General features: G+C 40.6%; 1 protein-coding gene across 1 annotated transcript in view; it reads left to right on the top strand.

Annotated features, from left to right (window-relative positions):
• The first annotated feature begins 949 nt into the window (after nt 1-949).
• The window catches only part of LOC124147687 (cytochrome P450 10-like), a 49,332-nt gene continuing 28,705 nt past the window's right edge, over nt 950-21,576 (top strand). Inside the window, exons 1-2 of the mRNA XM_046518415.2 lie at nt 950-1,023; nt 11,552-11,607. The gene's annotated coding sequence lies outside the window, so the exon portion shown is untranslated. The remainder of the gene's footprint in view (nt 1,024-11,551; nt 11,608-21,576) is intronic.

Below are 21,576 nucleotides of genomic sequence, written 5' to 3' on the forward strand. Positions count from 1 at the left end.
CTGAGTTAATGATGAGCCTAACCAGCCTGACTGCCAGGATCACCCAAACCCTCTTTGCTGCATTTTTAATTTTAATATGTAAATAATAATAATAATAATAATAATAATAATAATAATAATAATAATAATAATAATAATAATAATATATGCATTTGTATAAAGCAGCATTCACTGTGCATAATTGCTCTGTGCGCTCATCACAAGAAATATCTGCTAAAAGCAGAGTCCATTGTAGGATTCCAGCTGTATCCCGAGCAGGTGTTTATGAATCACTGTCAAATAGTGATGACACCAGGGCCCACTTGCACAAAGCGATCTTAGCGCTAAGATGATCGTAACTCCCATACTTTAACATAGGCTTACAATAGTCGTAGCGCTAAGATCGCTTTGTGCAAGTGGGCCCTGGTGTTCGAACCACTCCGAACGAATGCACACGTGGTACTACAAATGTCATGTCACACAATGTCATGTCAATGGCACTGGTCGATATTACTCTATGGATCTTAGTTTCCACAAATCTATTATGGTCAATATTTTTCACACGACAAAGACACAACAAGTACACTATGGTTACAATAAATACGTACGCTCGTTTACTTCAGCCAGAGCAAGATCAGCAAGTTCTAGTGCACCGGCACCCAGGTATTGTTTATCGTCTACTCGCATATTCCTTCTAATCTGATTAACAAATAGTATGGTCACGTTCTCCATTGTCAACTATTTCCACTGCTGGGCATGCACAAAAGGCTTTGTATCCAAAGTTGGTATTTCGAAATACCATGTGACCATGATATTGTTGGTGCGTATTTTGATCACCATATCGGATTAATTACACAGTCCTATGTCATCCATGAATGGAACGCGTGATGTTTGCCAACAACACAAGTAAACAAAACTGTTTCTGTTGTTGCCCAATATTCATGGCCGAGGCGTCATCCACCTTCGTTATAAAAGACAAATATTTGTGATTAAATGTTTAGTGTGCGCTAAAGAAGTTCAAGTGCCGTCACTTTTCTTCTAAAGGTTAGTTATTATATTTAATGTATAATTATTATGGAAATCTTACTTAATATGATTTATTTCAAAGGTATTTTTTACGTACGCGATGTCATTAGCGACCAATCATTTGAAATACGAAGAAAATCGATGGGTTGAGTGTTTTGTTTGTTTGTTTGTTTGTTTGTTTGTTAGTTGTTTAACGCCGCACTCAGCAACGTTCCAGCTATACGACGACTGTCTGTAAATATTCGAGTCTGGACCAGACAATCCAGTGATTGACATCATGAAAATCGATCTAGACAATTGGAATACGATGACAAAAAAATTAAATTGTCCTGCTTTCACAAAATTGCCTGTTGAGAAGCAGTGACCTCAGTCCCCATCGGCACTCGCTACTCCGCTTGTCTCGAACTCGTACAACTCGATGTATCGCTAAGACGACATAACGTCCTGACAGTAATCATCAGCACTATTGTCTTATTTCGCCATTCTGTTTATCTCGAACCTCGCATAAGCCCGTTTGGAACGTAGATCAAGGTCACCTGTAGTTATGGTTATAACGGCGTTGTTTTTATCATTCTATTGTAAATAAGCAAGGATTCCAGGGTTTAGTTTTACTCAGCACTTACCATTCATTGTACAGTCCTTTATGTCAAAATGCCTCCTGAGAAAGAAAAACCTTTCTACATGTATTAGCTTCTGTGGTGATGCGGCCTGAAATCATCTGTTTCAATCAGAGGCCGTTATTGTTACTTGAAATTAGGATCGAGTATTATGATACTGAAGCAGCCAGACAGGCAGTAAAAGCGAGATAGAGAATAGCAATAAACAAATCGAAGTTTGACTTGCGCCGACAGGCCGTTACATATTTTTATTGCACACCATTCAAAGGCTTAGAACTACATGTACTTGGCCTAACTTCCTTATTGGTAGTAAAAAGACCCATTTTAGTAGCCCTTCCAAGGATAGGCGTAATTTGGAATTTCTGATCAAAATAGCACACTTGTGTAGGTAAACGCGACTGCTGGATGAAATCATACGTCAAACGTGTTTGAGGGTTTATTCATTGTTATGCAACCCCCGCATTTCAACTGAATTGCCTGGAGGCACAAGTCGAAGATGTTCTGGCCTTTCGGGTCAGATAAATTCGCGGAGCATTAAACAAACTGCATTTTGTGCGTGTATATATTGAAGCTCGAACAGTTCATTAATTCACCTATGCAAAAGTTAAATGTCATGAGTTGAGTGAGTTCGGTTTGACAAAGCATTCAACATTACTATAGTAATCACGGCGTGTCAGCTTAATGGGAAACGTATTGTGCCATTTGTCGTTGATGTTCACCACGCGAAACTCACGAGAAAAGGAGTGTTGTCAAACCAAGGATCCGACACGGGGAGAATTTGGGAATTCTAACTCAGAACCACGACACGGGACGCAAATCACGGGGAATTGGGGCACATCTGAATGGAGTTAGATTTCCATTCTATGTTGGTTCGTATCATGGCGAACTTGGGATTTGAACCCGCGATCAGGTCACTTCTAAGGGACACAAATCTGCGGCGTGAGTGACGACACCTCAGAGGACATGATCGCCCTGAAACATTTGTTGAGCCTTTCAACCGTAATCGATGTGACTGAATGGGTCAATTATTCGCGAGTGCTTTTGCCTTCGGATACTTACTATCAGCTTTAGGCCGCTTGCCTCCCGTGCCCCTAGATTATTGTCAGATAGTACCACTGGTTTATTGACACGTGACCCATGAAGGTCGGGGTATAATGGGTCTTAAGCAACCTATGCTTGCCGTATAAAGCGACTTCGCTTGTCGTAAGACTCGGTTATTTACAGACAGTCGTCATATAGCTGGAAAATTGCTGAGTGCGGCGTTAAACAAAAAAACATATTGACAGGTAGTACCAAGATATATTGACAGGTAGCGCTCCTCTTTTACTGAACGAAAGAACCCCTATTTTGTCGACAGATATTACCCTATTGTATTTACATGTTATACCCCTATTGTATTGACAGGTTGTACCCTATTGTATTGACAAGTAGTACCCTATTGTATTGCCATGTTGTACCTCTATTGTATTGAGAGGTAGTACCCTTTTGTATTGACAAGCAGTACCCTATTGTATTGACAAGTAGTACCCTATTGTATTGACAAGTAGTACCCTATTGTATTGACATGTTATACCCCTATTGTATTGACAAGTAGTACCCTATTGTATTCACAAGTAGTATCCCATTGTATTGACATGTTATACCCCTATTGTAATGACAAGTAGTACCCTTTTGTATTGACAAGTAGTACCCTATTGTATTGACATGCTATACCCCTATTGTATTGACAGTTAGTACCCTATTGTATTGACATGTTATACCCCTATTGTAATGACAAGTAGTACCATTTTGTATTGACAAGTAGTACCCTATTGTATTGACATGCTATACCCCTGTTGTATTGACAGGTAGTACTCTACTGTATTGACAGGCAGTACCCTATTGTATTGACAGGCAGTACCCTACTATATTGACAGGCAGTACCCTATTGTACTGACAGGCAGTACCCTATTGTATTGACAAGTAGTACCCTATTGTATTGACATGTTATACCCCTATTGTATTGACAAGTAGTACCCTATTGTATTCACAAGTAGTATCCCATTGTATTGACATGTTATACCCCTATTGTAATGACAAGTAGTACCCTTTTGTATTGACAAGTAGTACCCTATTGTATTGACATGCTATACCCCTATTGTATTGACAGTTAGTACCCTATTGTATTGACATGTTATACCCCTATTGTAATGACAAGTAGTACCATTTTGTATTGACAAGTAGTACCCTATTGTATTGACATGCTATACCCCTGTTGTATTGACAGGTAGTACTCTACTGTATTGACAGGCAGTACCCTATTGTATTGACAGGCAGTACCCTACTATATTGACAGGCAGTACCCTATTGTACTGACAGGCAGTACCCTATTGTATTGACAGCCAGTACTCCTATTGTATTTACAGGCAGTACCCTATTGTATTGACAGCCAGTACTCCTATTGTATTGCCAGGCAGTACCCTATTGTATTGACAGGCAGTGCGCTACTATATTGACAGGCAGTACCCTACTGTATTGACAGGCAGAACCCTATTGTATTGACAGGCAGTACTCCTATTGTATTGACAGGCAGTACACCTTTTGTATTGACAGGAAGTACACCTTTTGTATTGACAGGCAGTACCCCACTGTATTGACAGGCAGTACCCTATTGTATTGACAGGCAGTACCCTATTGTATTGACAGCCAGTACTCCTATTGTATTGACAGGCAGTACTCCTATTGAATTGACAGGTAGTACACCTTTTGTATTGACAGGTAGTACACCTTTTGTATTGACAGGTAGTACACCTTTTGTATTGACAGGCAGTACCCTACTGTATTGACAGGTAGTACACCTTTTGTATTGACAGGCAGTACCCTACTGTATTGACAGGCAGAACCCTATTGTATTGACAGGTACAACCCTATTGTATTGACAGGCTGTACCCTATTGTATTTACAGGCAGTACCCTATTTTATTGACAGGCAGTACCCTACTGTATTGACAGGCATTACCCCTTTTGTATTGACAGGCAGTACCCTACTCTATTGACAGGCAGTACCCTAGTGTTTTGACAGGCAGTACCCTACTGTATTGACAGGCAGTACCCTACTGTATTGACAGGCAGTACCCTACTGTATTGACAGGCAGTACCCTACTGTATTGACAGGCAGTACCCTAATATATTGACAGACTGTACCCTACGGTATTGACAGGCAGTACCCCTTTCGTATTGCCAGTCAGTACCCTACTGTATTGCCAGTCAGTACCCTATTGTTTTGACAGGATGTACCCTACTGTACTGACAGGCAGTACCCTATGGTATTGACAGGCAGTACCCCTTTTGTATTGACTGTCAGTACCCTACTGTATTGACAGGCGGTACCCTACTGTATTGACAGGCAGTACCCTATTTTATTAACAGGCTGTACCCTACTGTATTGACAGGCTGTACCCCATTGTATTGACAGGAAGTATCCCTTTTGTATTGACAGTTACACATGTGGTATCCCTTGTTTATTGACAGGAATTAACCCTATTGTATTGTCAGTTAGCATCCCTATTTCACTGGCAGGTCGTACCACTATTTTATGGCCGATAGCACCCCCAGGTTATCGAGGGGTTGTCCTATTTTATTGGTGGATAGTGCCCCTACGTTATTGAAAGGTCGTACCCTTATTTCATTGACAGGGAGTATTTGGAACTTACCTGTATATACCAATCATGCTGAGAATTAACAATCAAACATTAATGTAGGTTTTGAAGAACACATAATCAGCTTGTTCTGGCCTGGTCATCACGTGCCTGGTTGTAATCAGTCATTTGGATACAGCAAGGTGAACATCTCAATGCGGGTCACACCTGTTGCCTGACAGATGGTTTATGTGGATTGGCGTCTATATTTACCCAGCATTTAACAGTTATTTTATAGTATATGAAACAATGTATGCATAGATGTATCGAGAGACGCTGAAATTCTTGGCAATCAATTCGATCACGTTAATGCCGGTTCTCAGTAAACGCCCTTACATAATGTCATATTACTCAATTCAAATGTATGCCACAAGGACATTGGCAATAGATAAATATTGACTCATGAACCGAAAAAAAATGAAGAAAAATATGGACAATTTCAATAACGTCATACTGGGCAATGCCGCTCAGTCAGTTTTTGTTTGTTTGTTTGATGTTTAGCGATGCATTCAGCAGTATTCCATCTATATGACGGCGGTCTGTAAATAATCGAGTCTGGACCAGACAATTCAGTGATTAATATCATGAGCATCGATCTACGCAATTAATACGTTATGAATCAAATACTAGGTCAAATGTTATGATTATCGTAACAGAACAGGTGAGGTGATAAAGAGTTGCGTCCCTTAGTCGTGCCAGGATCCGATGATTGTGGGCTAAAATCCCAGATTCACCATTATAATCTTTGATTTGTCAACGTTTGTTTGCCTTTGGCGTTCACCAAAGTGGTTAACGTAAAATACTTGCGGCATATCGGGCGTTTCCCCAACAACAACCGACATGATGGTGAAGGCAGTGTCACCTGCTTCCTGGACGTTATCGACATCCATGCCATCTGCATTCAGTGGAGTGAATGATTTCGAAATAATGTCGTATATGAAGCAATATTTAAGCAATAGCACGGCGTAGGACGTCGGTAATGTACTTCACACATTGTAACCGTGTGGTGAATTGAACGTAATTGTGTCGTATATGAAGCAATATTTAAGCAATAGCACGGCGTGGGACGTCCGAATTGTGCTTCACATTGTACCCGTGTTGGAAATCAAACCCGGGCCTTCAGAGTGACAAGCTAATCGTTACCTCTCCCCACCCCACTCCTAAAAACGATGTTACGCCTTGTATACATACCTGTGCCGTGTATTTTTTTTTATGATTGGATGCAATTTGAAACGCTTCTCAAAGACGACAGTCATACTGTGTATCACATCTCCCCCATAACAAACAAGCATGAATGTATCTTTGTAACACATACTACGTCAACAATATGTTCAACCCGGACTATTAATTAATTATGAATAGGCGCCAAATCTACGCCAGCAATGTACTTTTGAAACATCATGAATGACACAGACAGTACATATTCATTGACATGCGCCCATTAATCGTATTAATATTTTGAGGCGGTCAAGTAGCCTAGTGGTGAAAGCGTTCGCTCGTCACGCCGAAGACCCGGGTTCGATTCCCCACATTGGTACAATGTGTGAAACCCATTTCTGGTGTCCCCCGCCGTGATATTGCTGGAATATTGCTAAAAGCGGCGTAAAACCATACTCCCTCACTGTTAATATTTAGTCGAATTTTGGGCTAGGGGTCAGCAGTGGTATTATTTTGGAGACGCAATAATTCAAGATTTACTGTATTTTATGTAATTATTGACGCAGGAACCAGGGGAAATTGTATAATGGAGGGAACACAGATTCTGAAGTTCACCAACATGCGTGGTTGCGTTAAACCCCATAACCTGCACCCATGATGTACAGTGATGTCATTTCGAAACGTAACAGTTTAGATTTATCATGAGTAACGGTTATTAATGTCCCCACCCACCTATAAATCTCAATGCATTCTATAATAAATTCTTGGAAGCTGGAGCTGATAATAACATAAAACGTCAATGCCAGAGACGATTCTCCATCGAAACAGATTGTATTGTTTTTTTATTTTAGGGAAAAAAGTGCGATGAAAACGAATCACTAAAAATCAGTGATGACACCAGGTGTTCGCGAAACATACCTGTGAATCATTCCAAAATATAAATTGACCTCTTTGAGCAAGTAGTCGAACCTCATTGTCTCGAACCCTTCGACCCTGGGAAAAAGTCCCATGGTAATGTAGGAATTGAAATGTAGAAATAAGATATGTAGGAATTAGGAATTTGAACGATATCAATACAGAGATTTTTGTCAGGCTATCACAGGCTATGTAAACTGAAAATACCAATTTATATAACAAGGAAACCTCGTGCGCCAGGACTTGTGGCCTAGTCACACCTGGCTAACCTCCCACGCGGACATATCGGGAATTATGTCAAGAGAAATAAATGTTGACATACTTGTGTCAGTGAATTTACAGAAGCAAAAATGAATTTTGCTCGTCACGCAATAAGGCCCGGCTTCGATCCCCGACATTATACAACGTGTACACTAGTACGATATGTGAAGCCCATGTCTTGTGCCTTCCGCCTCGATGTAGCTGGAATGCGCGGCGTTCGACAACAGTCACTCGGCTTCACCACTTATATAACATGCAAATTTCCATATAACCTTCAAGCGTCAATAGTTTATTACCAGGCGTCTGTGGGCAGGGTTTTACGTCTTATGCAAACGTATTGATAAAAGCACAACGAATAAACCTGCATGTTGCGTTTCTTTTGTGTTGAAGTATTTGCACGTTGACAAGGCCACGTGTCTGTATACTTAACAATGGCATACCAGACGTTCATTCAGACAAACCCATCTATCTTTAATTCACCAGTGAAGGTTGAACCCCAATACTCCCACGCATGTGATTCTTAACAATGGAAAATTGATTCAGCACGGGGAAGGCCCTATTCACGAAAAATAATGGCAGGTTGACAGAAAAAAGACATGTAATAACTCAGCCGTTAAATCTAAAATCAATCCCTCCATACTCTATGGAAGAGTACCATTGCTACATTCCCCCAAAATACCATCTACGTATATGATACTTACATCTACGTATATGATACTCACATCTACGTATATGATACTCGCATCTACGTATATGATACTCACTTCCACGTATATGATACTCACATCTACGTATATGATACTCGCATCTACGTATATGATACTCGCATCTACGTTTATGATACTTGCATCTGCGTATATGATACTCGCATCTACGTATATGATACTCGCATCTACGTATATGATACTTGCATCTACGTATATAATACTCACATCTACGTATATAATACTCGCATCTACGTATATGATACTCACATCTACGTATATGATACTCACATCTGCGTATATAATACTTACATCTACGTATATGGTACTTACATCTAAGTATATGATAGTTACATCAAAGTATATGTAACTTACATCTACGTATATACTTCCACCTTTGTTATCTTATTTTTGTTGTTGTTCTTACATGTACATATATATGCTCTCTGCTCCATAGCACCCATTTACCTGATGAAGGAGTAAGTATATAATCCGAAACGTTGTTTCCTCATAAAAAAGAAGTTGACATCCATAAATTCTCGTTCTTATGTCTATCGCTTCTACATGCCCTTCAAAGACTCGATACGAAGATGATACTTTGATCTACGTATTTGGTATTATTATCGTGAGTATTGCTACTCAGACAATGATATTAGGCGATACTTTCTTCTACGTAGATTACACTATCATATTCGTAGATGAAAGAATTATCGACGTAAATGTGAGTAGTATCATCTACGTAAATTATCATTTTCAGAATGTGGCACTTACACGCTTCCATAGATTACATTAGCCTTTGTAGTCAAAAGCAACGTCCTACCATTATCGTATTTGTTTTTTATTTCTCCATTAATGAATTATTATATACGTTATTAAGTTACTCGTATTAAAGTGAAGCCACCCTGACTGATCTGGGCCAATTTTCTGTCGAGTTCTAAACATTGTCATTAATACCACATATAAAACTGATCCGTTGTCTATGATAAGGGTTAACTATTAAATAGTTATACTTAGATTGCAGACACAAAATATGTTTTTAAAGGGACTCAAATCTTTTGTGACTGTTGAGAAGCACAACATAACCGCATTTAATGACATTACCAGTGTGCAATGGGATGGCAATATCCCCAAGTTTGACGATATTATGGTGATACGATTCATACAAAACGTCATAACGTCTCGATTATCTGCCGCTACAGATTCCATTGAGCAAAATAGCGGTGAATAATACATGAATGGATCACAGAAAAATCAATGAAAACATGAATGGATCACAGAAAGATCAATGATGACACCACGTGACACGGCAAAAAGGGTAAACCGGAAACGTGAGAACTCCAGTCATCCGTTGTTGGAAACAGGAGGAGTAACGATTATGAAATATAAAGCTACATCGTCTTAAAGATACGACATAACGGGTTAAAGTTGTTTCATTGGAGTGAGTGAGTGAGTTGGGTTTAATGCCGCTTTGAAACCAACGAGCACTGGTATGGTTCTGACAAATCTAGAAACATAATCGGGGCGAACCGGGATTCGAACCCATAGTTATAGGTATTATCATTGGGCGAACCGGGTTTCGAAGCCACGATCATAAGTGTCTGATATGTCTAAGGGACGCAACTCTGCACATCGAATTGTGCCGCCTTTGACACCTGTGACAGGGAAACGTTGGCAAAGTGTTTTTATCGAAAATTGAATACAAATCACAGTAAGACCCAAATCAGACTTTGTTGTCTGTTTTTTCCAAGTTTGTGTATAATGATAGTGTGTGTATACTGAGAAGTACCGTAAAAACGTGATGTATCTTGTTACATATATGTAAATAGCCGTTCCTAGGCAACACGATACACACAAGATGTCTGAATTGAATTGAATGCTTTCCGTGATATCGGTCACTGTATATAGAAACCACATCTATTTCCGTCAGAGAAGAGCAATAAATTTGGTGGAATTGATGGGTCGATCATGACAACCATTAGTTTTTGGATTGTGACAACAGACGTCATGTCATGACGATTCTGACGTCATGTGGGAATCGGAGCTTAAGGGCTTCGTTCTCGAAGTGTGTTTTCAGCCGAGTTGCCGTGCAAATTGTCCACACAGGATATATTTTGTAATATATAAACCCAACTATTCATTTCTAGAACATGTGGTGGCTCGTGGTCCTACACAGAGCACACAGGTCACAAATCAGGTGTGATTAATAATCGTCGGTCGCGCAGAGTCCTGGGAAGGGTTACCGCGTTCGGTAGCTTGGCTCCTAAGTGAGTGGGTATGGTTTTACGCATCTTTTAGCAATATATCAGCAAAATCACGGCATTGGACACCGGAACATGGCCTTCACACATTGTACCCAATGGCTCTTGAGAGCTTCCTGGGCTTCGGTCCTGTCCCCATAAGCGAATGTAACACAAGTGTTGTCTCCTTTGGCAAGTGCCTTTGTGCGAAATGTGCCTCTGTCCACCCAGCAGTGAATGGGTACCCGGTAGGATGAGATGAAAATCTGGCCTAACAGGCAGCCTGTGTTTGTACTCCCTAGGGAGCGGAGAATGATTGTTGAGTGCACACTGATCCATGAACGCGGTAATAACAGCGCCTTGGGCATGCCCCTGTGTGGTGTGGAAATATGCTCAAAATAAATGGCCTGTTATAACACACCAGCTGCATCTTCGTAAGTTACTATTCGAGAATTTAAGAGTCTCAAAATCGTCGAACATCCATGATTCTCAATGCTGAAAAAATCCACTTGTGACCGCATATTTATATGAAATTGTTCATAGCAATTGTTGATAATTGGCGAATGTCAGGTCAAAATTGAAAGTGAAAGTAAAGGAAATATAAAGTAGTAACTGAGTTGCGTTTAATGGCGCTTTGAGCTGTATTCCAGTTATATCACAGCGTGAAATAGAAAGTCAGACTTGGGACATCCGATCTGCACACAATAACGACGCCCAATGTATTTAATTACAAGTTGTATTTGGGCACGGTAAATTTTAAAAAATCCCTTTCACCAATGCCAACACGTGTACGTGTACATTTAAATTGCTTGTTCAGAAAACTTTGCATATTTAAAGGTCGGAGTCTCTCCCCGCAGAGCATCGTCAATTGATCCACGCCCACACCCACGGTAATAGATGTGGGGCTGATTGACACGTTGGTTGTATATAAACTGTCCTTTACACTTGAATGTTCACATTTCCTTATCATTTATATAGGTGCAACTGTTTTCCTATCACTGAAGACTGTCACGCAGAAGGCTTTTACACCACAGGTAAGTTTTATTGATATTATAATAACTCCATTTTCACAATTATTAATGTACATTCCGTTTTTTCAAATATTTGTTGTTGTTCATAAGTAGCTTGTTATGGATCAGTAGTCGACAGATGCTAAAGGCTGCTTTAGATAATATTGTCAACATTTTAAAACAAATGACTATGCTTAAATATTAATTAAGAAAAATGTTACATACCGAAGAAATATTGGAGGTCAGGTTACTAGTTTTCACTAGTATAATAACAATGTCAAAACAATATGTAATAATAAATCAACTAGCGATGGCTATAACGACCAGGCGTTATGAACTATGGTCGCTGCATGCGGATATGTCTTTATCGATTTTTTAGCTTGCTACGGCTGTACATAAAGTGGGTTGTCAAATCGAGCAGCACAAACAATTACCTCTCGTAGGGAATGAAGCCATGTTTACAATTACATAAATTCTTTTATAATGCAAAATTCACAGGCTCTGATGATTCTGATATGTCAAGTCGAGAAATGTAATTCATAACAACGGCATTTGAAGTTTGAGCATTGATCAACGCATGGTCTAGGGTTTGTAGACATCTGACGTAGAGTAGGAGTCGTCCTTGCAATACTGAGCAGATATGGAACACTTCAAAGAACGTATTGTACAGTTCAATATTTTTTTGTCCAACCTAAGTGAATACTTCAATTAACATGAACTATTGTCAAAGTGATCATGTTTATACTGAACCGGGCAAAAGAAAGTATTATATACACCCACGTTAGATGTAGCTAAGAATGAAACGAACAAGAAATGGTTATTCGATGGTGATGTATTTGATGCGGGTATCAAAGCTGAGCTTAGGACATTAAGTTTGCAGTGTTTCGCCGACTGTGTTCAGATAAGTAACGTTTTGATAACGTTTGTAATTTTTTGGTCAAATCCACTTTTCAAGTGTAAATTTCTTTTGTCCGGAAGTTTACATTTTGTTACCAAAATGCTGTTCTGTGCTATTTGACAGAGGGCATGATATGAATGAGATAGCCGTTCAGAGTGAGTGAGTTTGGTTTAACGCCGCTTTTAACAGTATTACAGTTATATCGCGGCGTGTCAGCTTAATGTGGGAGGATGATCCGAAGTGATGCATGTCTCAGACGTTTACCACTACGGTGAAACCCACGAGCACGGGTATGGTGCTGACAAACCTAGAAACATAATCGGGGCGAACCGGGATTCGAACCCACAATCATAGTTTTCTGGCGAGCCCAAGGGACGCAACACTGCACAGCGAATCGCGGCGCCTTAGACGACTCGGCCACCCGTGCCCCTACCCTTTCATAACGTGCCCTGTAATAACCACGTACATGCGCACCAATGTTATCAACGGGCGAAAAGTTATGAACATAAAGCTAGTATCTTAAAGTTCAATATAGCTGCAGCTTCAGCAGATGGTGTTTTCAAATCATTTCACTATTGCCAACAAGTTCATTCTTCATTCGTTATTGACTGAAGTCTGATCATACTTTTGAGTATGCACTTAACACAGACATCGGAAAACTACCACAAGACCAACGGAGCATTCCTGCTATTAAATATTAATTCATCCATTCAGATGTCACGTGTTCATGACGTCATTTGGTCACGAGACAATGTGCTTTTTGATTGGTTCGAAAGCCAATAAATGACAATTCATTCCTGCTCGCGATCTGAATGGCAAACTTTGTTGTCACTTACACAACACGTGTTTAAAGGGTCACCGGTCGGCTGGAAATCCGGTGTTTAAAGCATGTGTTTGTATTTCATTCTGTAGAAGTATATTGTTTAACATCATATATGTGTTCCAGGTTAGTTTCGAGATATGTATTGGTTTGACGTTCACCTTTATTAAGTGGTTTCATATTGAAGTTGAACACGTGGCACAAAAACGTTGCATTAGTTAAATAATTTATATATTTACACTAAGCGCTTGCACGTAAGCAGGAAGCTATGCAAGATAGTCACAGATGGAGAATATATAACGAATAGCTCCCGGAAAACAAATGATATTAATTACAAACCAGTGAATATTCTGACGTGGTACTCATTAATCATTTTTACTTCCTGATAAGGATAAAAACTACTATGCGTTTTACTCTGACGTCAGCAATATTCCAGGTGTAGCCTGGCGACTGGTAAACAATGATATCTGTACAGGGAAAGCTTGAGATTGATGCCATGATCAACGTCACAAAGAACGACATGTTGAACTAAGTAAGGATTAGATACTAGTATATGGATGAACAACTTCTTTATTACAATTAGGAGCAACGTTTCGGTGTAGGTTCTAACACCGTTATGACTTCCTTGATAGAACCTACACCGAAACAACGCTCCTAATTGTAATATATATATATCTTATCCTTACTTAGTAACTTCTAAATGCCTCTCAAAAAAGACATGTTGAACTGATTTTCAATATGTTTCATAAGTCAGTAGAACGTAAGAATAGAATATATTTTAAAAAAGAATTACAGTACTGCTTTACATATTGATTATTTATTTAACATAATGGGCGCCTGTGTTTTGTAAGTTGTTAAAAAATAAATGTGTTGGTTGAGATTTATGAGAATCATAGATCATAGAAACCCTATGAACAACTTATCACTTTGTTATGGCCTTACAAGCACAGATCGACTTGTAACCACCATGTTGGAGCGATTGATGTCTATCGCTACGTTACGTTCTTTTTCATAACACAAACATGTTTATCAAGTGAACACGAACATGACATGAGACTGTTTAGTTTACATGTGAATGAACAATGAAGACAAGACCCCTATCGATTACCTTTGCCGCATTCCAGTCCACTACAGAGCGAAGATATCATAAAATCCACACGCTACACACAACTCATTTCTATTGATCGCCCATGAGTTGGAATTGCGCCTAAGGTTTTGTTTGTTTGTTGTTTAACGCCGCATTCAGCAATATTCATGCTATATGACGGCGGTCTGTAAATAATCGAGTATGGACCAGACAATCCAGTGATTGACACCCCAAGGATCGATCTATGTATTTAAGATACGATGACATGCATCAACCAAGTCAGCGAGTCCTACCACCCAATCCCGTTAGTCGCCTCTTACAACAAGCATAATCGCCTTTTACGGCAAGCATTGGTTGCTTAAGACCTTTTCTACCCTGGATCTTCACGTGTCTCTCTTTATGCACAGATATAGATGTGAAACGGATGAGGAGGTTTTGGTGATCTCCTTTATTTCCTCTAGAGAAGGGTAAATCAGTAAATCAGGAAGAGAATTGCCTATTCGACCATTATTGAACAATATCAAATCCTTGATATACCTGAAGCTTAATAGGTTAAACTTCTTGGCTAAATTACCTTATTTTGACTTTGCCAATCCGAGCAGAAATCCTGATTCATATGCATGAAGATACTGCTTTAATCAGTGTTGTAACCCAGATGGAACAATGTTATTTTAATACAAACTTTCTTGACATGGTTTTGAGAAAAACAAAGGAATTTCTGATTATTATTATGTAAAGGTGTACCTTTTTTCACAATCAAACAGACCGCCTCCGGAAAGTTCGGTGGTTCGATCACCGGCCGCGTCATACCAAAGGAGGTTAAAAGATGGTACTTGTTGTTCCCCTGCCTGGCACACACACAGACACACACACACACACACACACACACACACACACACACACACACACACACACACACACACACACACACACACACACACACACACACACACACAGACAGAGAGAGACACACACACACACAGACACACACACACACACAGACACACACACACACACACACACACACACACACACACACACACACACACACACACAGAGGGAGACACGCTATATAAGTTTCGTATAAGTACAGTAATCTAGAACACGACGTTAAACCCAATTCCACGCACCACTTACTTACAGCAATGAATGACAAAAATCATGCCCCCACCCCCTCATTTATATGAAAAGAATCAATGAATTCACTGCATAAATGTGTGTGCAAACATCTCGATCAATTGTGGATTCATACAAATGAATGTTGATGACGTTTTTTTATATATATATTTTAGAACATTACATGTGTTTGACGATGATAGCAAATTTTCAGCAGCTAATTAAAAAAAAGAAGAAGCATTTTCTTCATGTTATTTGGAAATTTTAATTTATAACGCTCTAAAAGATAAATTAAACCAACCACCTCTAAACAAATACATACATTGCAAGTCTAATTATCCTGCTTTCAGGGTTAATAATAATAGACGAATTTGTGTCATGTTGGGTTTTGTCTAAGTTCCACGGAAACCGGTTCTTTATCACATTCTGTTGGTAGTTTGTACTACACTATCCTTGTGACAACCTACCATCACATTCAATAAATATAAACCGTCAACGCCAGAAAATAATCAGTCTCAATTATCAGCCTAAACAGATTCCAATGGGCGTAAAAGGCAAACCAGTGGCCCAAATACTACTCAAGAAAAGTCAGAACCGCCCGATTATTACCATGGCATTAAAGACTAATTATAGTAATGTGAAAGATTTGGATGGTCCTTAACGGGTTTTTAGAAGCATAGGACTTCATTGAAGCGAGAAGTTTATAACAGAAAATATATGATCCATACAGTCGATATGTTGTTATATAGATTATCCTTTGACTTCGAGTTTACGATTTTTGACTGTAGGTAGTGTTAGGTAGAATATGGTGTGATGGTTTATCTAATCAAATTCCAAGTTATGTGAAGGCTCTAAAATTAGACTTGCTCCTGGTAAGTCTTATCAGGTCAGCGTGTATGACATACCAGTGCCTTTTATGTCACGTCAGCAATTTTCAACTGAAAGAAATAAGGCCTGGTATTTCAAACATATTCAGCATTATGATAAGCCAAACTGGCCATGAGAAGCACACATCTGGAGAAATGGGCCAGGTTTAGGAAGATCCGTGTGACAGTTTTCAATTAAAACTTAAAAATTTAGATATACATAGTGATACCGTTGTTTTTATCTTTTCACTGATAATCAGGAATACACTGTTGTTTGTGTTTTATGCTTTTATAGAAGTTTTGATTTTAATTTTGAGGTAGGTTTTCCCAGTCGCTCGCACGTCACGCTGACAACCGGATATCGAATCCCTACAGCTATGCACAGTGATCAGAATATCAGATGTTCGAGTTACTTCATGACATACGCTCAACTACAACAACCTAATCCATTCAATCCTCTGAATTGATAAACTGCACCGAAAGGCGCCATATGATATGCTTAGTGTTTGAAACGAACGTGTGTGATTTTATCCCTAGGGCTTTGAAGAAAGTGAACACAATAATTGGGTCATTATCAAGACTTAGGAGAAGACATCTGCCTGACCGACATCCCCTGTCTCTTCTGAGTCTGTGACATTCCTGGATCACTTTGAATGCCGTAGGATTTCCTCAACCAGTCAGTTTAGTTATCCCTTATTTGATGAGCCACCGCCTACACCCACCATCGCAGACCTCAAATAGCTTTTGATTGCCTTTCGTTGAGCTCTCACCCACCCACGCTATGAGCTGGACACTTCAATGACACTGGCTGAGCGACGCCGAGGTCTCAGGGGAACCAGCGTATATGCATGGTCTCCTCGATTGACAAGAGGGAACAGACATTTAAAACTTTAACGGTCCAGAGTGTTGGAGTGTGGTTAAAGATTCATAACTGTATGTCATTTGAATCTCTTTGGCCTTTGGCATTCAATATATCTGACAGTGATGTTGAATGGAGGACGGGACCGTTGGCAGGGGAGTGCTTCTTTCAATCAGATTACCTTCGTAAGAGAAGACGAAAACACAAAAGGAAACGGCACAATGCAAGCAATCCACAATGTGAAAGGAAGTCATGCTTGTGTTTGCGGATAGTTGAATGTCGGATAGTTTCTTTAGGGGTGACTATTTTGGGGAATATTATAAAACAATGACATATAATAACTGAAATATTATAATAGTTCTATAATTACTACCATTGCAATGTTATGCTGGTAGTCTGTTGTGTAGACATGGCTTCAACAGTGCTTCTTCCCGGGGCTTTACATGTTAGTTCCCCTATGTGATACCCACGCCAGGAAACTTTGATTTGGGGTTCGAATCCCGGTTCGTCCCGATTATGTTTCTAGGTTTGTCAGCACCAAATCCGTACTCGTGGGTTTCATCGGAGTGGTAAACGTCTGAGACAATGCATCCTCTCACAGTGAGCTGACACGCCGTGATATAACTGCAATGCTTTATCAAAGCTGCGTTAAACCCAACTCACTCACTTTTTGTTAGGTTTTGTTTCTTGCTGGGATGTTCTTAGGAAAGTAGTTCACGTACTTGTATTGGGTTGGGAAGATGTGTTTAAAAACGAGGCGAAAAGTCGGCGTATAAAGTCGAGAGGTTATACAGACGAAACTGTGGAGGCGAACGGGCCCGGCGTATTTATCACAATTTAATGGAGACCTAAAACCCTGGATAATAACCACTCATCGGATTTGCTGTAAATGCAGGGCGGTTGGGGTAGACCAGTGGATAATGCGTTCGCTCGTCACGCCGAAGATCCTGGTTTCGATTCCCAACATGGGTACAATGTGTGAAGATCATTTCTGGTGTCCCCCGCCGTCATATTTCTGTAATATTGCTCAAATCGGCATAAAACAACACTCACTCACTGACAAAGCCGGTCCTCTCAGGTCCCAGTCTTTATGACTTAATCCACGGAACCCCCAAGGGAATCACCGTTTTAAATTAACATTCCATTAAGAAACACAGCAGAAGAGTGTATGAGGGACATGTGGGGATTGTTGAGGCGACATAATAAGCCTGCAGGCGCTGAGTGCACTGTTGTCTGCTGCACTTTTAGCTTGCCTGCCACTACAGTGCTGCAAATGAGAAACTTTCTTGATTCAAAATAAGGAGAAACCAAAGTTCCTCCGACGTTGTCTACTGGCATATTGTCGCTATGTGGCCGAATCTTTTCCAAGTTTTTCGGTCATGTTTAACTCACTGACTCTTTCCACTACGAATTAAGACACTTTCGATGCGCCCCTCATGGCTAATTCTCCAAGCAGTGTTTTATTGTACGATAAACAACGACCACGAGTCATTTATTTCTTATATGAGATATCAACATTATCTACAGCCTCTTTTAAGATTTTGATGAAGATAAAAGTTTTAGAAATATTTACCCAAATTTTAATAACGATGACTCCCTGAGTAGAATCCGACCAAGGAAATGACGGACAAATCCATTATACGAACAAGTGGGTCAAGTTTGAAAATATGCGGAATTAACTTACCACGCTGTCTTGAGAATAACGTTTAAAGGTATGATTCTTCTGCTTCTAGGTCATCTAATATATATCGGGGCGGTAGGATAGCTTATTTTTTAAAATGTTCGGTCGTAACGCCGAAGACCCGGGTTCGATTCCCCAGATGGTTACAATGTGTGAAGCCCATTTCTGGTGTCCCCCGCCGTGATATTGCTGGAATATTGCTGTTCTCCATGTTGCATCATCTTTACCTTGCCTATGGGCACGAGACATCCCATTCGTGACCAACTCGTGTTATTCCGGGACAAGCCGAAAAAGGACTCGTGCCCCTCTCGTGGCCATTTTTGCGACCGGGTTCCGTCTTAGCGCAAACGGGCATACCTAAAATAATTGTCAACTCGTTGCGTAATGGTTCACACATTTCCCCCATATATTATATATATTTTAGATGCAGTTTAAAGCATATCGGGACGTGCGAAATTATACAGTATGGTTTAACACATTTAACTGTGTCTTTGGTATATTTTTAGATGCAAGACATATGTGAATTCAAAAATTATTCCTGGGGGATTCTTTGACGAAGAACTTGAAACCATACGCGCATTCTGATTGGTTTGTCGTATTTTCGCACATAACATTCATCGATAGGGGGACGAGTCTTCTTGCAGGTTACGGAAAGGGGCGAGTGGTGACGAATGGAGACATCCCTGATAACCACTTCTGGAATACCCATCTTCCGTTTCATGAATTCTCTCACCCTCGATTCGCAGTTCTCCTCGCAATTCATTGGTTTAATACCCCCAAATATAAGAGTATTGCATCGTGGTCTGGATTCATGTTGTAGACTTTACATCCATTTTCACTTCAGCTATCTTTGTTTAGATGGTGTCAACCTTTGTCGCGATTGAATTCAATTAGGAGTGCAACTTGTCGTTCTAAGGGTTCGTGACCCGTTAAGATCCGGGATAGAATAGGTCTTCAGCAACCCATGCTTGCCGTAAAAGGCGACTATGCTTGTATTAAGAGGCGACTAACGGGATCGCTGACTTAGTTAATGCATGTCACTGATCCCAATTGCGTTGATCGATGCTCATGATGTTAATCACAGAATTGTCTGGTCCAGACACAATTATTTACAGAACGCCGTCATATAGCTGGAATATTGCTGAGTGCGGCGTTAAGCAACAAACCAACCAACCAATCGAAGCGGTCGTGGTGTATGTTTGCCTTTTCTCAGTGCTATTTACAGACACGTTCGTTTCCGACACTGTGTTGTTGAGGAGTAAGAGGCATTCACCTTCATCAAGGTAGACGCTACTTCAGACAGTTCACTCACCGCCATATAGACGGTCGTCATTCGTAAACTCGGGCGTGGACCCTTCTCTTTTTTTCTTCTCCTGCTCTTCCTTGTCGTCGCAAGGTGATGGGTTTTCGAAGTTGCCCTTTAGTTAAGACATTACACTGATGTTGGAGCATTGTAAGACGACCTGTCACACACACGCATGCAACCTCATTCAAAATACACATGAGTACACTTTAGCCGGGGACCATTCCTCATTACCACCGTCGTGAAATATTGCAAGCGGAAAACATGAAGAAGCATATTACCGCAGATCATCAGCTTAGCGTATCTAATTCATTATGGAGGAACTCCTGACGGGGACGGCGTGGTATCGCGTTATCGTCCATGTAGACGGCATGGTAGGCAGTGAGTGGTTATGAAAATATGGTACAACGATTGCAACCAGGATTTGACGCCTATACCCATCACTCGACAGAATCCCCTGGCCAGTTAACATGTCTAGGTCGCAGTGGTGAAATTGGGTTTTACGTCGCGTCCAAGATTGTTGCACTTCTATAGAGACGTACATGCATGTGTGTGTGTGTGTGTGTGTGTGTGTGTGTGTCTGTGTGTGTGTGTGTGTGTGTGTGGCTGCTTGTACAAGTCGGGACCGATGCCGTTTTATAGTGCTAGCTCACTGAGATACCATGCCGCAGTTTAACATGAATACCCCTCTCAGTATACAGTATACTGACTCTGAGCCGACCAGTCCTTGTTTTAGCCCCTAATAATGAGCGCGAGATAGGTAACAACAAGTAAAATCTTTAAACGTCTTTTGGTATGACGCGGACGGGGATCGAACTCCGGACCTTCCGCTCTCCGGGCGGACGATCTACCACTAGACCACGGAGGAGGTCCATGCAACAAGAAGTTGCGTTCATCAGGTTCCAGCCACGTCTCGCCAAACACCATGCCAGACGGTCCCTGCGCCGGTCATCGCCCTTGACCTCAAACCTGCTGATGTGAGTCGATTTTCTCAATGGTGATAACTGACTGTGGGCGTCCAATTCGTCGGACAGGTGCTTGTTGCAAAGGATTGTCACCTACCCAGTCAGGTCGCAATCTTCACGTGCTGACCTCACACGGCATCAGTCCGGACTAGTAAAAGCACACACACACACACACACACACACACACACACACACACACACACACACACACACACACACACACACACACACACACACACACACACACACACACACACACACACACACACACACACACACACACACACACACACACGACGTAATACAAGTGTAATATTCCTGAACGCGACGTTAACCCCATTTCTCCTCACCTCACCTCATTATTTGTTGATGTTTTGACGACCAACAGCTTTGCGTTC

The sequence above is a fragment of the Haliotis rufescens genome, unplaced genomic scaffold (assembly GCF_023055435.1).
Source record: "Haliotis rufescens isolate VD_foot unplaced genomic scaffold, xgHalRufe1.0.p SCAF_32, whole genome shotgun sequence".
In the NCBI taxonomy this organism is placed as follows: domain Eukaryota; kingdom Metazoa; phylum Mollusca; class Gastropoda; order Lepetellida; family Haliotidae; genus Haliotis; species Haliotis rufescens.